General features: G+C 41.0%; 1 protein-coding gene across 20 annotated transcripts in view; it reads right to left on the minus strand.

Moving 5' to 3' along the window:
* Positions 1–19,904, minus strand: part of FHIT (fragile histidine triad diadenosine triphosphatase) — a 1,095,777-nt gene that overhangs the window by 830,336 nt on the left and 245,537 nt on the right. For 2 of the 20 annotated variants that reach the window (XM_073350957.1, XM_073350943.1), the window contains one exon: positions 12,880–12,970. The exons of the other annotated variants lie outside the window; for them this stretch is intronic. The gene's annotated coding sequence lies outside the window, so the exon portion shown is untranslated. The remainder of the gene's footprint in view (positions 1–12,879; positions 12,971–19,904) is intronic. 20 annotated transcript variants of the gene reach the window in all.

Below are 19,904 nucleotides of genomic sequence, written 5' to 3' on the forward strand. Positions count from 1 at the left end.
GGAACCCACCAGGGGAGAGGCAACTCTCGATCTAGTCTTGGGTGGAGCACAGGATCTGGTCCAAGAGGTAACAATAACAGGACCGCTTGGAAATAGTGACCATAACATTTAGTATTCCTGTGGTGGGAAGAACACCTCAACAGCCCAACACTGTGGCATTTAATTTCAGAAAGGGGAACTATGCAAAAATGAGGCATTTAGTTAAACAGAAATTGAACGGTCCAGTGACTAGAGTGAAATCTCTGCAAGCTGCATGGACACTTTTCAAAGACACCATAATAGAGGCTCAACTTAAATGTACACCCCAAATTAAAAAACACAGTAAAAGAACGAAAAGAGAGTCACCATGGCTTAACAACCATGTAAAACAAGCAGTGAGAGATAAAAAGGCATCTTTTAAAAAATGGAAGTCAAATCCTAGTGAGGTAAACAGAAAGGAGCATAAACACTGCCAAATGTAAAAATATAATAAGAAAAGCCAAAAAGGAGTTTGAAGAACAGCTAGCCAAAAACTCAAAAGATAATAACAAAATGTTTTTTAAGTACATCAGAAGCAGGAAGCCTGCTAAACAACCAGTGGGGCCCCTGGATGATCTAGATACACAAGGAGCACTTAAAGACGATAAAGTCATCACAGACAAACTAAATGAATTCTTTGCTTCAGTCTTCACGGCTGAGGATGTTAGGGAGATTCCCAAACCTGAGCCGTCTTTTGTAGGTGACAAACCTGAGGAATTGTCACAGATTGAAGTGTCACTAGAGGAGGTTTTGGAATTAACTGAGAAACTTAACAGTAACAAGTCACCGGGACCAGATGGCATTCACCCAAGAGTTCTGAAAGAACTCAAATGTGAAATTGCACAACTATTAACTATGGTTTGTAACCTGTCCTTTAAATCAGCTACTGTACCCAATGACTGGAAGATAGCTAATGTAACGCCAATATTTAAGAAGGGCTCTAGAGGTGATCCTGGCAATTACAGACCAATAAGTCTAATGTCAGTACTGGGCAAAATTAGTTGAAACAATATTAAAGAATAAAATTGTCAGACACAAAGAAGAACACAAATTGTTGCGCAAAAGTCAACATGGTTTCTGTAAAGGGAGATCATGTTTTACTAATCTATTAGAATTCTTTGAGGGGACAAGGAAGATCCAGTGGACACAATGTACTTAGGATTTCCAGAAAGCCTTTGACAAGGTCCCTCACCAAAGGCTCTTATGTAAAGTAAGTGGTCATGGGTTAAGAGGGAAGATCCTTTCATGGATTGAGAACTGGTTAAAAAGACAGGGAACAAAGGGTAGGAATAAATGCTAAATTTTCAGAATGGAGATGGGTAATTAGTGGTGTTCAACAAAGGTCAGTCCTAGGACCAATCCTATTCAACTTATTCATAAATGATTTAGAGAAAGGGGTAAACAGTGAGGTGGCAAAGTTTGCAAATGATACTAAACTGCTCAAGATAGTTAAGACCAAAGCAGACTGTGAAGAACTTCAAAAAGATATCACAAAACTAAGTGATTGGGCAACAAAATGGCAAATGAAATTTAATGTGGATAAATGTAAAGTAATGCACATTGGGAAAAAATAACCCCAACTATACATACAATATGATGGGGGCTAGTTTAGCTACAACTAATCAGGAGAAAGATCTTGGAGTCATCGTGGATAGTTCTCTGAAGACGTCCACGAAGTGTGCAGTGGCAGTCAAAAAAGCAAACGGGATGTTAGGAATCATTTAAAAAAGGGATAGAGAATAAGACAGATAATATCTTATTGCCCTTATATAAATCCATGGTACGCCCACATCTTGAATACTATGTACAGATGTGGTCCCCTCATCTCAAAAAAAAAAAAAAAAGAAGAGAGATACTGGCATTGGAAAAGGTTCAGAAAAGGGCAACCAAAATGATTAGGGGTTTTGAAAAGGTCCCATTTGAGGAGAGATTAAAGAGGCTAGGACTTTTCAGCTTGAAAAAGAGAAGACTAAGGGGGGATATGATAGAAGTGTATAAAATCATGAGTGGTGTGGAGAAAGTGAATAAGGAAAAGTTATTTACTTGTTCCCATAATATAAGAACTTGGGGCCACCAAATGAAATTAATGGGCAGCAGGTTTAAAACACAAAAAGGAAGTTCTTCTTCACTCAGCACACAGTCAACCCGTGGAACTCCATGCCTGAGGAGGTTGTGAAGGCTAGGACTAGAACAGGGTTTAAAAGAGAACTGAATAAATTCAAGGAGGTTAAGTCCTTTAATGGCTATTAGCCAGGATGGGTAAGGAATGGTGTCCCGAGCCTCTGTTTGTCAGAGGGTGGAGATGGATGGCAGGAGAGAGATCACTTGATCATTACCTGTTAGGTTCACTCTCTCTGGGGCACCTGGCATTGGCCACTGTTGGCAGACAGGATACTGGGCTGGATGGACCTTTGGTCTGACCCAGTATGGCCATTTTTATGTCAAAGATTGCATAGTGAGTCCCTGGCAGAATTGAGAACAAAGCCCATTTCTGCTATCATGAGCCTCCCTTTTTAAATGGTCTTTATGATAGTGTTGGTGCTTTTGGTTTAGTAGAGAAATAAAGGAGTTACTCAGAGACTCTTAAAGCCAAATTCTGCAGTCTGGTAAACACATGCAACTGCATGGAAGTCAAATCAGTGAGCCATATGCATGTAACTGAGAATGATATTCGGTCTAACGTCCAAAATATGTGCAAGAATGCTAGGCAAAGGGCCCAGCTTAGTTACATTTAAGAAAGCACCTAATAGCTTTTGTTTTCTCTACATTGAGACTTGTGAGTGTTCTTTGGATGTCTAGGAAAGATTCATGATGTTCTATTAGGCTCCAGATCCTTGATTTTCTGTTACTCTTATTTAGTTTTGCTCTGTCTGTACTCTAAGCCTATTTGTGGTTTTATCTCAGCCCTATTGTTCCTATAATTGTGAATTTATTCCTAAAATTATTTGCATTTCCCATGAACCATGATCCAATATATTTTCTCTTATTCTGTAGACCTTCCCTAGAGAGAGGTTTACATTCACTGCATGTTCTTCGGGCATGTTCTAGACTTTCTTTTCTAGCAACTGAAGGCCCCATAAAACAGCTAATTCTATTTTCTGTTGTGTTCTGGGGGGGGGGACCCTCTTGGGGCAGTTAAACTGTAAACAACAGGCTGGATTAGGTGCATAATTAGCCATAAGTCTTTAAATCACGAACCTTTCTATTTGTAAAAATCCCACTTACAGAGCTGATGAAATATTTTTCATGAAAACAGCAATATGAAAATTACTCAGAATTTTAAAACTGAAACACACACGAATAAAAGCAAGGGAATTGTGAATGAAGGCTACCAGAGTGCCTTTAAATCTCCCTATTGTGTTGTATTGCAATACATGAATTTATATATAGTTCAAATAAGTCTTCAGTAGTCTAGAGGGACTGATAGCAAAGGTAATGAGGACTGCCATAGATTTTGACAGCAAACTGTGAATGACAACATTTCCATGAAATGAAATGTTACTTTTCCTAAGTAAATAGGTATTTCTGTGCCATCAGGGCACAGAATTCTTGTCTCATCTTAGGGGTAACTTGTATTTCCCATTTAATAATTTGTGTGAGGAGTTTCTAAAGCTGACTTTCTAGATATGATCATCAAAACCTTCAACCAATGAATGTTGATAAGGTAAAAGTGTAGTGAAGTATAGGAGTTAAAACTGGATAGTTATGAGTGTCACATGTCCAAATGATCTGAGCTCACCTGCTGTTTAGTCTGTGCAAGGTCCGTTACATGACTTATGAACCTGTGTACTTTACAACATCATATAACATTTAATGCTATGTCATTCCAATGCTGTTTTGACTGTAAACAATTTTGAGAAATAAGATTGTTGTACCGAAGATCATATATTTAACCCATGGACATGGAACTGTCTAATGTTTTCACCATTGTGCGTATCCTAAAGAATAATTGTTTTTGTGCTGGCCCTCCAGGATCCTGATCCACATCTCACTAATGCTGGTCTAAATAAGGAGTAATCAATGTAAGATCAGAAACACACTCAGGATCAGACTATTCCCATTTATACCACTGTAAATCTGGAGTAACTTCATGCACTTTGCTTTTTTCACAGTAAAATTAATAAGGCATCAGCTTAGTTATGCACGTAGACATCTCTACTATGTTACTGCAAACACTGCCCAGAGGTGGTTAGCAGAATTCTGTAAAAAGTCAGATCTTTCTGTATGTGGCTGATAAATAGGTGTAGGTGAAAATTAATAGAGAAAGGGAACCTTCAACAGTTGCAGGTGATAAAACAACCCCCTCCCCGTAATTTCAAGTTTTCAAGTGTAACTTACAAGGAGGGGAAAGAAGATGGACCAATTGGTGTTAATAAAACCATCACTGCAGTCAAAGGTCAGAGTTGAAGGACATCTTCAGTGGACATCCAAAGCTATCGTCGGCCATTAAAGAGACGAGCTTTAACCTGCCGCTGGCCAGGAAACTAACATGAAAACATCCTGCCAGCTTATTCACTGAATAGAATTGGCATAAACTCTGGAGTCTGATGGCTGCTTTCCTACCTTTCTGGACATCTTGACAGATTTCAGTAACGTGGGGGGAGCAAAACCAAAGAAACCCAACAACAAATTGAAGAATAGTTTTGAGAATTAGGGCTGCCAGGCATCCAGTTTTCGACAGGAACACCCAGTTGAAAAGGGAGCCTGGCGTCTCTGGCGTCCCACACTCCCAGCCAGAAATACACCAGGGTGCTAGTAATGGACAGCTTAACTGCCATTGGAATGTGGGTTAGGAAGGTCAAAAGGGTTCATCTGACTGGGTGCTTCCCTGCAGTGTCGTTACCCCCAGCCCTTCCCAAAACCCAGCCCCCGCACAATTAATGGGCAAGGGTGGTCTTCTCTCTTACAGTAAAGACATTTAAATCGAGCAAAGTCAGGGAATTTCCATCCCATGCCTTCTCCCTCTGCACTTCTGACTTTCATGGCCTGGTGCAGCTGTTGTTATCAGAGAGTTTCGCTTCTGTTCTATTGAACTGAAGACCAGTCCAAACTTGTCAATCAGTGGGATAGAGCCGAGCTTCTCCCATGTCAGGCCTACCGGCTCTGTTCTGCCTCTGGACAGACTCTCACAGGTAGTCTCCAGACTTCTTGTCTGTAACAAGCATAAAGGAAATCTCTGTCCAAAACCTTATATTATAAATAAAAACTGGCTGTTCTCCCCACTTCTGCTTGTATGCTAAGAACATAAGAATGGCTATACTGGGTCAGACCAAAGGTCCATCCAGCCCAGTATCCTGTCTGCCAACAGTGGCCAATGCCAGGTGCTCCAGAGGGAGTGAACCTAACGAGTGATCTCTCTCCTGCCATCCATCTTCACCCTCTGACAAACAGAGGCTCGGGACACCATTCCTTACCCATCCTGGCTAATAGCCATTAATGGACTTAACGAGTCCTATTGATGAGTCACCTATTCTGTTTTAGCCTTATGCTGGCCTACTCCTACAAGTTTTACCAGCATAGGTACATTGGTTAGAGGTGTGCTTTTTTTTGTTTTGAACTGACAGTTATGCCAGTAAAAGTCCTAGTGTAGACCCAGCTAAACTGGAGCAAGCTATACTGCTACTATGTTGGCATAGTTGAAGTGACAAAACTTAAGTGTAGCTAAGCCCACAGTTTCCCCATCTATAAAATGGAAGCAATGTCCCATTTGTCAGGTACTTGGAAATTCCCTGATGAATAGTTTAACACAAGTGTAAAATACCACGATCATTAAACACTTCACTCAGATCATCTGTCAAATTGTCTTCTCTCAAGAGTAAATCTCAATCTTGTCAATATCAAGTGTATTTTACTGCTCCTTGAATTTCTATTGCTTATGCCATTATGACTACATATTGTCCTCTCCTGGTGCACTCGTTACTTTGTATATATTCTTCATCTGCAAAAAAAAAAATCCATATTCTGGTTCACAAACAAAAGCATCGCATGGCTGGCTAACTCCCTTAAGGAATCCCCTCCCTAACAACTATTGTTTCCCTTATCAAATGATATATGAGATCTTTTCAAATCAAATCAGGGCTGTGCTGGATTTACTGTTTAGTTTCTTTGGAAAGGGGGCTGTAATTTCTTAAAAGGTTGATAAAGATGCTTAGCCCATGGCCTGAGAATGGAATTCAGCCAAACCCTTAACCTACAATCACTCAGACTCCTTCACCCAAAGCATCAAAATCAATTTTCCAAATAGGATTTCAAGGTATCTGTAGCCAAAAGGCACAGTCAAAATTATTTCTGTCTATTTTTACGGAAAGCAAAGTTCTCAACCAATAATCATATCATACACATAAAACCAGTGCATTAAAATTCAAAGCTGTATCAAAGTCTTTTTGAATATTCTTGTTTTCCCTGCTTTGGATAATCATTGCTCCCACGCACATCTAAAATAATATCAGTAACCATAGTGTCCTGATGGCAGAAATAGTAACAGTTTCTTTAAATAGGATCATGTATTTTTTTAGGCTCCAGCATGGACCAGTTTTAGTCTTATAATGGGAATCTTTGAGAGAAGATCAGCGCTTAGTCATCTTACTGGAGCCCCCATCATCTTTCTTAAGGCAAGTTCCCTCAGTACGATGAGACTAAGAAACAGTATCCTAATTTCCTAGACTGAGAGGAAGGGAGTGGTATCTTTATTATACTAGAGACAGAGAACGAGAGTTTTATAGAAGAAATAGCCTATAATCATTTGCTAAAATCTTTTAGGAAGCCCAAAAAGCAGCCACAAAAATTAAGTTTAAATAGTCTCCTGCTCAGTCTCTTGCAGAATATGCCCCCCCCTCCCAAAAACAAAAAAACCCAGCATAAAAATATCTTGTAGTATTGAAAGTTTGTTAATCTAATTCAGCCAACTAGCTGTCTCACAAAAGCCTGCTGAGAAACGTGCATACTTAGTGCAGTTTGCTGGTACAAAATTTAAAGTCCATTGCCAAGATTTTAACATCTTCCGTTCTTTTGAAGTATCACTTACGTATTCTTCTTTCATCCCCCAAATGAGGCAATTCATCAGACTCTTACTGATGGAGCTTTGAGGAGAGTCTAATTTTGAAATACATATGGAACTGTGAATCTCTCTTTAGGTAATACAAATAAATCTACTCTCGGAAGTATTGCCTTCTTAATCATCTTTAAATACAATGTATCTATCACTACGACCTGTGACTTCAATTTTCTTTGTTGAAATTATGGCAAGAAGGAGAGAATTTATGTGGGAGGAATTCTAACTGTGAAGGCTTCAAATGGATGATCGGTGAAAGATTTTTGAGGACCACAGCAAGATCCAAGAACAGGGCCTTCTTACATATGGATGGTAACCTATCAAGAACTGATCATTAACAAAAGTCTGGGTATTTTTGGCCATTGTTGGCAAAAATTTGTCAAGCCTTACTTCTGGCACAATAAATATTTGTTGTTTGCCACCCAGTCGCTGGTAAAATCTCCTACACTTCAGGTTCTCTCTTTCTAATTCAAGGCCTGTTAGAGCATGAGAAAATCTTTAGATAGCAACTTTTCTATTCCCACTGAAGAAAAATAAAAATGGATTCCTCACCCCCCCCGCCCCCCACACACACACACTTTAGTTCTACAAAGAACCACCAAAGGAAAAGGTAGAAAGAAATGAGTCACAAAGGGGGTAAATTGAACTGTTCCTCAAAAGGAGACCATTACTGAGAGAGAGAAAAAGGCATAAACAACATTCAGTACCTTTCATATGACCTCCTCACACTCTGTGCACACAGAAGGAACTTTTAAGTTTGGCAAGTTACCTTGTGTCAGAAGAATATTTAATGACTGTTATATAAAAGTGGAAGTTGTTGCCTTCGGGGAGACCTGTGTTTTCTTTGCAGCTTTTGTTATCCTGCTGTGCCTTCTTCTTGAGACAGCATGTTCCTTCCACAGAGAGCGCCAGCAGCCTTCTCCATGTAGGGGAGAAGTATGTCCCACAGCACAATTTAACCAGGCTGTCCAAGCTAAGATAGCTGGAGCCTGCGCAAAGGTGATTCTGCCAGCTGATTCAAAACAACTTCACTCCATATTATTAACTGCTGCTTACAGGCTAACAAACCCTCCTCACCAATTAAAAGAATGCCCATTCTGTTTGGACTGAATGGTATCAGACTGCATTTTCCTGCAATTAAAAGGGATACTTTGTCTGTAAAAGAATTGCAGCGGTCAGAATGACTCGCGCTCTGAATTTTACTACAGCCCACTCAAAACAGGCCAAATTGAACTTATTCATAAAATCACTGAAGAAGGAAAAAAAAAGGGTGGCAGATATAGCCCAAGTACTGCAGAATCAGACCCGGGGTGAAGTCAATACTACTGGCTTGATGCAAAGCCCACGGAAGTTACTGGAAAGACTCCCATTGGTTTCAAAGGGCTTTGGATCAGGCTGTGTCAAAGACAGAGGACCTTCCACAATCTCAGTCATGCCATTTACAGGCAGCAGCTACACACTGGGACACAGTTCCTGCCGGAGCTCCCCAGGACACAAGAGTAGTGGCTACACCACCTATGAAAATGCAGCGTACTCTACCCCATGCACTTGGCACTGGCTCAGCTCATTCCTGCTCCTTTGGGGGTGTCTTGTATTCTGGGACACACACAGATCAGTCCCTTCACTCAAGGGAGAAAACCAACAATTACTCTTCTGCACAGATGTACAAGATGGCAGGAGGAGTGCTCTGTGTGCTTGCTCCCTGCAAAACCACATAGCATCTGGGTACAACCTGGCCCAGTATCTGCAGTTAGTTTCCAAAGAGATCTGTCCCCAAGAAATCTTAAATATGTAAGTGCTATTTTAAGTATGCAATAAGCAACGTTAAAGAAAGAATCCTTATGGATTTAATTAACTTAATACTAGTTTAGCAATTAACTTCCCACCACCCCAAATTGCTAATACTTTCATACCAGACCAAATGTACAGCACTGTGTTCTTACCTGCCCAGTTAGTGTTCAAATGATGACCTAAGGCATAACCAATTCTGTATGCAAAAATTTTATTCCAATCTGAGTTGCAAAAATTAGAGAGATACCTGCTTATTCCAAGCCCAGAGAAAGCTCAAAACCTGAATCCAATCAAATTAGATTACAAAAAACAAACAAGACTCAGTCGCCCTGCTGTGAATGGTAACCCCAAGCCAAAGTCTTTGTTTGCCTGGAGAGAAGGTTGCTCAAAACCAAATCCCACTAACACAATCACCAATTAAATATTACCACCTAACTCTTATATAGCACTTTCCATCCATAGATCTCAAAGTGCTTTACAAAGGAGCTCAGCCTTAGCTAAATGATATTAAAGCTATTTCACTTAAAAAAAAAATTTATTTCACAACCCTTACCACCCAAGTATCTCACCATCCAAACACATTCAGACTCCTCACTTTCACAACAAACTCCATTACACATCTGACAGAGCCAGCCACAATGCACACCCCACATTCCTCCACGCTCAACTGTGGAATTTTAACTCTATCCACAGGTAACTCAGCATTCATTCTTTATAGACAAATGGGATACAATTTTCAAAAAACACATAAGTGATTCATGCATTCTTGATAATTACACTTACATCCACCAGGGTGAAGTCTATCGTTTGTAATTCCTGCATGAGATACTAAGAGGTTACAGCTTAAATTCCACATTTCAGTCTGACATAGAGGATTTGATGTGGGAATTTTCCATGGTTTCTCTTCCCCCAATATAGTTTCCAGCTAAGACAGAAATTTTACCATGTCCAGCAAATTTATAAGTGCAATATTCAATGCCTCTTGACGTACATCTTTTACTTCTGAGGTAACGTAGGGGGGAAAGTGTGAGATAGGATATAAGATTTAAATGGAAAAGGTTCTTTTCATTATTTTTCCCTAAGTTATTGTAGAGTTGCTGGCACTATTATAATTTTTACCATGTTCCACTGTAGAAGTGGCTGCAATTTGATGGGTGAAGTGCTCCAAATATAAGATGCATATGTTTGGTACTTCTATAAAGCTTGTTGAGTCTTGTGAAAGAGGATATATAAAAATCAATGAGTCAATAATACTGAGCCCTTGAGATGGTGCTTGCTGGGCTGTGGAAGGAGAAACATCCTGAAAAAGAGTCCTTCCTTTTTTGTCTCATTCTTCTGCTTTTTTATTATACATTTATCATCTTCTTTTGTTCTCACAGAAGCTCCTCACAATTAGCCTCTCTCTGTGATTGTTTAGGTAAAGAGAAGGCACAAAAGTCCTTTTCACTGAGCTTTGAAAAACAGAGTGCGACGCACCGGCATTGCAGAAATTTGCTTCTGTAGCAAAATTGTAATTCTGTGTTTGATGCCATTGTCCAGTGCTACAGAATTGTGATGTCACAAATGCATTACCACACCCTTCAGAACAATGTTAGCTCTGTGACGCAAACTGACAAAAACCAGTAAAGTTTAAAGGGACCCTGGCAAAGCTGGACGAAAGTTAAACCTACCAGCTGTGTTTTGGTGAGTGGGTGTGCATGGTCACATGATGTGGGCCTTCTGGCTCTTCTTGCCTGCTTTGTTCCTTGTGAACAGTCAGGCTATGGTAATATTCAAGGACTCTGCTGTCTTGTCAAGTAATATATGGCAGTAGGATTCTCATATTTAAATATCTTGCCTGGTTTCGAGAATGGAGCAGAGCCCAAGTGAGGAGAGAGCATCATGCTCACAAACTCCTGACCTTTATTTATTATTTGCATTATAGTAGTGCCTGGATGCCTCATGTGTGATCAGGGCCTCACTGTACTAGGCACTGCCCAAAGTTGGATCCTGTCCCAAAGGACTTCCAGGCTAAATAGATAGACAAAAAGGTGGGAGGGGAAACAGGCACAGAGAGGGAGTAACTTGCCCTGGGCTATTGAGCAGGCTGGTGGCAGAGCTGGTAAAGAAATCCAGGTCTCCTGTGTCCCAATCCAGTGCCTTGTCCATACTGTTGTGCTGCCTCCTTGAGGTGTGGAGGATCATGTAGAAACTTCATACTTTGGGTTTGCCCCTGCTGTTGTTGGGTCACCCTGATGGGTGATTTCAATGATGACTCTGTGTCAGCTCCCCTTTGTGTGTGGGGGGGGGGAAGGGAGGGGGTGATGGCACGGCTGCCCCTCACTGGTAGAAAAGGGGTTAAAAGCAGCGCTACGGAGGCTGCGCTGGAGGCACCAATTAGAAAAGGGCTGAGAGGAGCAGCTAATCGTGGCCCGGCAGGCTCATATAAGAAGGGCTGCAGGGCAGAGCAGAGGTCAGTAGCTGACTGGAGAAGACTAGGCTCCTAGCAGGAGGAAGAAGTGCCAGCACCAGGTGCAACTTAGTGTTGCAAGCAGGGACATGGGGAGCTAGAGAGAGCTCCTGGGTAGCTGCAAGGGCCTGCAGGCTGAGGCTCTGAGGTAAGGGCAGAAGAAGGTGCTGGAGCCACATGGGAAGCAGCCCCGGGACAATGGACTGGAGCACTATAAGGTGGGTAGAAAGCTGGCTAGATTGTCGGGCTCAACGGGTGGTGATCAATGGCTCCATGTCTAGTTGGCAGCCGGTGTCAAGTGGAGTGCCCCAAGGGTCGGACCTGGGGCCGGTTTTGTTCAATATCTTCATAAATGATCTGGAGGATGGTGTGGATTGCACTCTCAGCAAATTTGCGGATGATACTAAACTGGGAGGAGTGGTAGATACGCTGGAGGGGAGGGATAGGATACAGAAGGACCTAGACAAATTGGAGGATTGGGCCAAAAGAAATCTGATGAGGTTCAATAAGAATAAATGCAGGGTTCTGCACTTAGGATGGAAGAATCCAATGCACCGCTACAGACTAGGGACCGAATGGCTAGGCAGCAGTTCTGCGGAAAAGGGCCTAGGGGTGACAGTGGACGAGAAGCTGGATATGAGTCAGCAGTGTGCCCTTGTTGCCAAGAAGGCCAATGGCATTTTGGGATGTATAAGTAGGGGCATAGCGAGCAGATCGAGGGACGTGATCGTTCCCCTCTATTCGACATTGGTGAGGCCTCATCTGGAGTACTGTGTCCAGTTTTGGGCCCCACACTACAAGAAGGATGTGGATAAATTGGAGAGAGTCCAGCGAAGGGCAGCAAAAATGATTAGGGGTCTAGAACACATGAGTTATGAGGAGAGGCTGAGGGAGCTGGGATTGTTTAGCCTGCAGAAGAGAAGAATGAGGGGGGATTTGATAGCTGCTTTCAACTACCTGAAAGGGGGTTCCAAAGAGGATGGCTCTAGACTGTTCTCCATGGTAGCAGATGACAGAACGAGGAGTAATGGTCTCAAGTTGCAGTGGGGGAGGTTTAGATTGGATATTAGGAAAAACTTTTTCACTAAGAGGGTGGTGAAACACTGGAATGCGTTACCTAGGGAGGTGGTAGAATCTCCTTCCTTAGAGGTTTTTAAGGTCAGGCTTGACAAAGCCCTGGCTGGGATGATTTTACTGGGAATTGGTCCTGCTTCGAGCAGGGGGTTGGACTAGATGACCTTCAGGGGTCCCTTCCAACCCTGATATTCTATGATTCTATGAGAATAAAGAGGCAGTGAGAGACTCTTTAATTCATCATCAAGGAAAATCCTATAGGGCATAGTTTTTTGGCAGATTGATCCGGGTGGCATTCAATCTCCAGGTACGTAAGACAGTCTGTCTAGATGTTCAATCTATGTCTGTCACCGGCAATCTCATCATGCCACAGAAGATTTATGGATGATCACATGATTCCTGATCACATAGCAGCATTCCTCATTTAATGCACGTTATAAGGATGAAAAACCAATGAACAACAAAGTTTGTATCAAGAAAACTACCAAAAGCCTACCTTTGCTAATGGAGATGGTTGCTGCGTTTGGATAGAAATATCTCACTGCTGATCTGGTCCTGACATTCAGTATGTCTTTAGTTAATTACAGCTAGTCAAATAAAATAATAGAGGAAATTGTTAAAAATATGAAAGATAAACAGATCTATCTCTTCAGTAAGACATTTGAATGTTTTCCCCTACACAAAATTCCGCAAAAACTGTTTCTAGAAGTTGTGGTTGAAATAAGAGTTCAGATTCTGCTCCTAGTTAATGCCAGTGTAAACCTGGAGTTGAGTAACTCCACTTACTGAAGTCAGAGTAACTCCAGAGGAGACACTTGACTAAGAGGAAAAATTGGCCCAAAGATATTTTAAAGGGAGAAGCAAAGGCACTTTCTTCTTTTGAAATGTACTTTTTTTTTATTCTACTAAAGCCAATCAACTTTCTTTTTATTTAAAGACTATTGTACTCAAGTGTATTATGCAGTATATGATATTAACATTGACGGCATACAAAAAAGGTTGAAAGGGTTAAGATTTCAGAGGTTAACCTTTCTGTAGCAATTCTGCGAGTACGTGTGCACTTTAGAACTGCTTACTGGAGCACATGGTTATGTTAGTGGGGAAAAGACTGGACGCGTATTTGTTTTACATTAGTTTCAAACTCCTGCTGTGCAGCATTGCCGCTTGCCCTGTTACTGGAAATCACGGGAAATTAATTTTAGCAGATTTTTCAAGTTCACAAATAAAGTGAAAATTAATTTAAGGTAAATGCTGCCAGTTTTACCATTTTTCCCTTCCCTGTTTTTCTGGTTCAAGGCCCAATTCAGCAAGTGTCACTCACCTGAGCAATTTCCACTCATGAGAAGTCTTACGGGATAGAATAAGAATTATGTATGTAAAGGTTGCAGAATTGGGCCTGAAATGTGTAGTTTATACTGGGTGGTTTGTTACATTTTTGCCATAAAAATACTAAACATGCAAAGCAGAGGAATTGACACTGCAAAAGTTGAGTTTCTTACAGTATTTCCTGACTTTTTTCTTTTAGCTATGTACGCTTAACGGTGCAACAACAATTTTTCATTTAAAATTCCTTTGTTTTTTCAAGACAACAAAATTGAAATTTAATATTTTAAGTCTTCACATTGGTGAGAGGAGGGAGAGTTCATACCTCAATTCCTGAATAAGGTGGACTGAATTCATCTCTTTGCTCATGCTATTGGGCCCAGTCCTTTCAATGCATGACACTAGTCTGAAGCCTGTTCTACACTAGAAAATTAGGTCAGTTTAAAACTAGGTCGCTCAGAAGCATGAAAAATCCATACCCCTGAGGGGAGTTGTTAAGCCAGCCTAAGTCCCCATGTCGACAGCACCAGGTCGATGGAAGAATTCTTCTACTGACCTAGTTACCGTCTCTCCTGGAGTTGGATTATGCCAATAGAAGAACTCCTCCTGTCAGCGTAGGTAGCGTCTACACTGAAGTGCTACAGCTGTAGTGCTGTAGTCTCTGAGTACAGACATACCCTTATTCTTGCAAGTGGTCTCATTAAAGTACATGAGATTACTCATATGAAAGTCAAAACAGAGAGAAGTTGGACTTGTGTTGGGGACACAGTAGAAACTGGAATTGTGGATAGCTGGAACCATGAAGCAGGTCCCTGTTAAGTTAGGATTAGCATTCTCAACATGAAGGTTTGCCTCTGCACAATGCTCGCTCTCTCTCTCTCCAAATTTAAAAATGAAATCCATTATGTAAGCATGGATAAGGAGGACTTGTGGCACCTTAGAGACTAACCAATTTATTTGAGCCTAAGCTTTCGTGAGCTACAGCTCACTTCATCGGATGCATACCGTGGAAAATACAGCAGATCTTTTTATACACACAAACCATGAACAAATGGGTGTTCACCACTACAAAAGGTCTCAGAGTAACAGCCGTGTTAGTCTGTATTCGCAAAAAGAAAAGGAGTACTTGTGGCACCTTAGAGACTAACCAATTTATTTGAGCATGAGCTTTCGTGAGCTACAGCCGAAGTGAGCTGTAGCTCACGAAAGCTCATGCTCAAATAAATTGGTTAGTCTCTAAGGTGCCACAAGTCCTCCTTTTCTTTTTGCCACTACAAAAGGTTTTCTCTCCCCCCACCCCACTCTCCTGCTGGTAAAAGCTTATCTAAAGTAATCTCTCTCCTTACTATTACCAGCAGGAGAGTGGGGTGGGGGGAGAGAAAACCTTTTGTAGTGGTGAACACCCATTTTTTCATGGTTTATGTGTATAAAAAGATCTTCTGTACTTTCCACGGTATGCATCCGATGAAGTGAGCTGTAGCTCACGAAAGCTTATGCTCAAACAAATTGGTTAGTCTCTCAGGTGCCACAAGTACTCCTTTTCTTTTTGCGAATACAGACTAACACGGCTGTTACTCTGAAACCTGTAAGCATGGATATTCTTATTATCCAGATGTATATTTAACATCCCACTCAACTCTTGGTGTAAATCAACATCTCCATCGACTTCACTGGAGTTAGACAATTTCCAATTTAACCCTTGATCTCAATGGTGTTTTATGGCAGTGAGTACTGCACGTCATTATTTTGTATGTCTATGTCAGGTCTTATCTTATTGTGTTCCTAAAATGTTTAGAGTCCATGCCTGACAGAGAATAAAGTGCCGTTCAGTGAATCACCACTTCCTTGAACACCTAGGTTGTTTTTTGCAGGTTTCCCATATAATTACTGACCATGTGTATAGTTTAAGGCCTGAGACAATCACAGTACAAGGAGGCATAGAAAATGCTAAGATTTTAAACTGGCAACAAAAAGGTCAATTTCAGATGCATTGAGGCTTGGATGTTCTCAAGAATCAAGTTTTCTACAAAAAATCAGTCAGTATTTGAAGAGGCCCTGCAAGAATGATGACCTAGATCAGCTTCTTTGTATGTTTTTATTTTATCATCATTATAGTAAGACACTTCCCATAACAGACAGGTCACGGCTCTTAGGAAGGTGAAGTAATGTACAGGAGAGCAAATCTCATATGGACACATGGGCACACTGGCTGCTGGTGTAAAGTACAAAAAATATATGGAGAGAAATTGGGTGATGGTGCCCCCCCATAAGGCTTTATGGAAACATGCTTATGAATACGACATAACTGGAATATATTCTATGCAATATATGCCATGTAACATATCTATGTAAAGGTTATGACCTAGTGAATCTATTAATCCTTTTTCTATGCCTGTATCATTTTTGTATTCAAAGTTACGAATATTGGCCGTGCACTGGCTTGATTTCTAAATAACCTTAGTAGACCATTTGGTCAGCTCCTGGAGAAAGGAATTTGCAAAGTTAAGTGCCCAATCAAGAAGCACTTCAGGAACAATGCATCTTGGAACGCTCCAATCCACATAAGAAGTCTTCCTGGAGACATTCAAGACACCATGTGGGCATCCAATGAAGTAAGCTTTCATGAGCTACAGCTCATGCTCAGATAAATTTGTTAGTCTTTAAGGTACCACAAGTACTCCTTTTCTTCATGTGGGCAATGGCTTCTGCCTGTAAAAACTGTGAATCATGCGTGGACATGTGACTTGCTCAGGTGACTCCAGAACTCCATCGTGGAGCTGGACTTTGCATAGGAGAGAGGAGGGGGTCTCCACCCACAAGAGAAAGTCTATTTAAGCCCGTGGGAGACCCCTCCATTTTGTCTTCAGCTGACTAAGGAGATAGCCTCTCCACCCCCAAGGATACCTGAAAGAAACTGGAAGAACAGTAACTACAGGGGATGTGAGTGATTGCTGGACCCAGACTAGAAAGAGACTAGTCTGTAAAAGGAAGTGTCAAGGTTCCTTCCCCACTCTGAACTCTAGGGTACAGATGTGGGGACCTGCATGAAAACCCCCTAAGCTTACTTTTACCAGCTTAGGTTAAAACTTCCCCAAGGTACAAACTATTTTACCCTTGGACTTTCACTGCCACCACCAAACTTTATCTGGGTTCCTGAGAAAATGTAGTTTGGACACGTCTTTCCCCCCAAAATCCTCCCAACCCTTGCACCCCACTTCCTGGGGAAGGTTTGGTAAAAATCCTCACCAATTTGCACAGGTGACCATAGACCCAAACCCTTGGATCTTAGAACAATGAAAAAGCATTCAGTTTTCTTACAAGAAGACTTTCAATAGAAGTAAAAAAGAATCATCTCTGTCAAATCAGGATGGTAAATACCTTACAGGGTAATTAGATTCAAAACGCAGAGAATCCCTCTAGGCAAAACCTTAAGTTACAAAAAAGACACACAGAAAGGAATATTCATTCTATTCAGCACAGCTATTTTCTCAGCCATTTAAAGAAATCATAATCTAACACATACCTAGCTAGATAACTTACTAAATTCTAAGACTCCATTCCTGTTCTGTCCCTGGCAAAAGCATCATACAGACAGACACAGACCCTTTGCTTCTCTCCCTCCTCCCAGCTTTTGAAAGTATCTTGTCTCCTCATTGGTCATTTTGGTCAAGTGCCAGCAAGGTTACCTTTAGCTTCTTAACACTTTACAGGTGAGAGGATTTTTCCTCTGGCCAGGAGGGATTTTAAAGGGGTTTACCCTTCCCTTTATATTTATGACAGGAAGCTTACTGAAACTGGTGAAGATTTTATCTGTATACAGTTTGATTAGACATAGACATGCATGTTTTGTTTTATTTTGCTTGGTAATTCACTTTGTTCTGGTTTCAGAGTAGCAGCCGTGTTAGTCTCCATCTGCAAAAAGAAAAGGAGTACTTGTGGCACCTTAGAGACTAACCAATTTATTTGAGCATAAGCTTTCGTGAGCTACAGCTCACTTCATAGGATGCAACTTTGTTCTGTCTGTTACTACTTGGAGCCACTTAAATCCTTCTTTCTGTATTTAATAAAAATCAAATTTTTTACTTATTAATTAACCCAGAGTATGTACTAATACTTGGGGGGCAAACAGCTGTGCATTTCACTCTATTAGTGTTAGAGCAGGTGAACAATTTATGAGTTTACCCTGTATAAGCTTTATACAGAGTAAAATGGATTTATTCAGGATTTGGACCCCATTGGGAGTTGGGCATCTGAATGCCAAGGACAGGAACACTTCTGTAAGCTGCTTTCAGTTAAGCCTGCAGCTGCTAGTGGATGCGGTTCAGACCTGGATCTGGGTTTGCAGCAGGCTAGCGGGTCTGGCTCAAACCAGGCTGGGCACTGAAGTCCTAAGCTGCCAGGGCAGGAAAGCAGGGGAAGTAGTAGTCTCGGCACATCAGGTGGCAGCTCCCAGGGGGTTCCTGTGATCCAACCCGTCACAGATTGTAAGGACAGATTTCCAAAAAGCGCTCAGCCCTGCATTCAGGACCCGTTTTCCAGAAGAGCTCATTCCCAGTTTGGCACTTACATGGCCATATTTCCAACAACACTTTGTTCCCAGCAGCCCGTATTAAGAACAAGAGATTTAAACAGACTCTCTTCCAGTCCTTCAAAATCTGTGCAAGCCCCAGGTCAGCGTTCCATCTGGCATTGAAAAGGTCAGACATGAGAAGAGTATTTCCCTTTACCCACCCCCGAGTAAATACAGGATAGAGCTTCAGTCTGCTCCTTTGGGGCCTGATCCAATTGCCGGCTGAAGTCAGTGGGAGTCGTTCCCTGAACTTCAATGAGCACTGCATCAGACCCTTTATGAGAAAGGGTTTCCACTGCACTTCAAGTCAAAGGCCATCAAAGCAAGGCACAGTACACTATGATACAGAAGAAAAATCACTGAATATGAACATTAGTCAGCTGATTTCTATTTGGTAGAGAAATAAACTCAAAAGAAGCTCCTAAAAAGCATTAACAGGTACACTTTTCTCCCTTCAATCTTTGTTTGAAGAGGAGACACTGTACTCCCCAAATTCTGCCCTATGAAGCATACATACTACATGAAATTTATCTGTACAGTGGCTATCACTGAAAATTTACTAGCCACAGGAATTAAATCTACTACACATACATACCCTTATTGTGGTATTTTGCACTCTTAGTACAGGAAACACTGCTTACTCATTGTATGTCCATTTAAAAAGACTACTACAATACGGGTGTAATTATAAAAGCCTGCATTATTGACTGACTTTGACCACATATCTCTGTATCCAGAACTATAGGAAATCCTTGAAATGTGTGCTGTGTGTCCTTCAAAACCTGTAATGCTGTCTAAATACAGGCAGATAGCTATATGTCTACAGAGAGCTGAGAGGTAGAACAGATTAATAGTAGGAGGTCATAGCAGAGCACTTCAAAATAACACAAGAAAACATCTCTGAAAAACTTGTTTTAGAAACAAGGAGGGAAATGCACAATATTGTTGCTTGTTCTCCATCCTGCATGGTTTCATGGTTCCGTCCCACACCACACACTTTAACTTATTATGAATATGCTGCATAATGAAGACAGAGTGGAAGTTTTTTTATTATTATTATTATTATTTAAACAGAGGGCATATATTACTTGCCTAATAAGGTGTGCTGTAGAATTATTTTCCCCAAGTGCACCCGTATAAAAATCCTTTAACAATCAGCATTTTTTGCTCTTTATGTATCCTTGCTCTCCATTTTGTAAACATAAACAAACAAACAAACATTCACCACCTATACAGTCCCACAAGATTTTTTAAATTGAAAACAAGTTTTCAAATACAAATGCTACAACTCAAGCGCCATTAACTTTTCATGACAATTTCTTCCTTTACTCCGAAACGGGTGGCTTGGTTTAAGATTGAGTTAATGATTAAAACCAAATGACAGGTGTCAGTCCCAGTAGGAATAGTGCTTTATGCACTTTTGATTTCAGCACATACTAGCAAATCAGTAGAGAAGCAATTCTATGTGTTATCACAGAATAATCAGGCATTCTATTCTTTTCCAATACATTGTTATACCGAAATCAAATGTTAGCTCTGAATTTCCCAGTTGTCAATGAGGGTTCACATTCGTATACTCATTTCCTCTACTTGCCTGGCATAGAATATCTGAGAAGCGCAAAGAAGCC

This window comes from Lepidochelys kempii, chromosome 7 (assembly GCF_965140265.1).
Source record: "Lepidochelys kempii isolate rLepKem1 chromosome 7, rLepKem1.hap2, whole genome shotgun sequence".
Taxonomy (NCBI): domain Eukaryota; kingdom Metazoa; phylum Chordata; order Testudines; family Cheloniidae; genus Lepidochelys; species Lepidochelys kempii.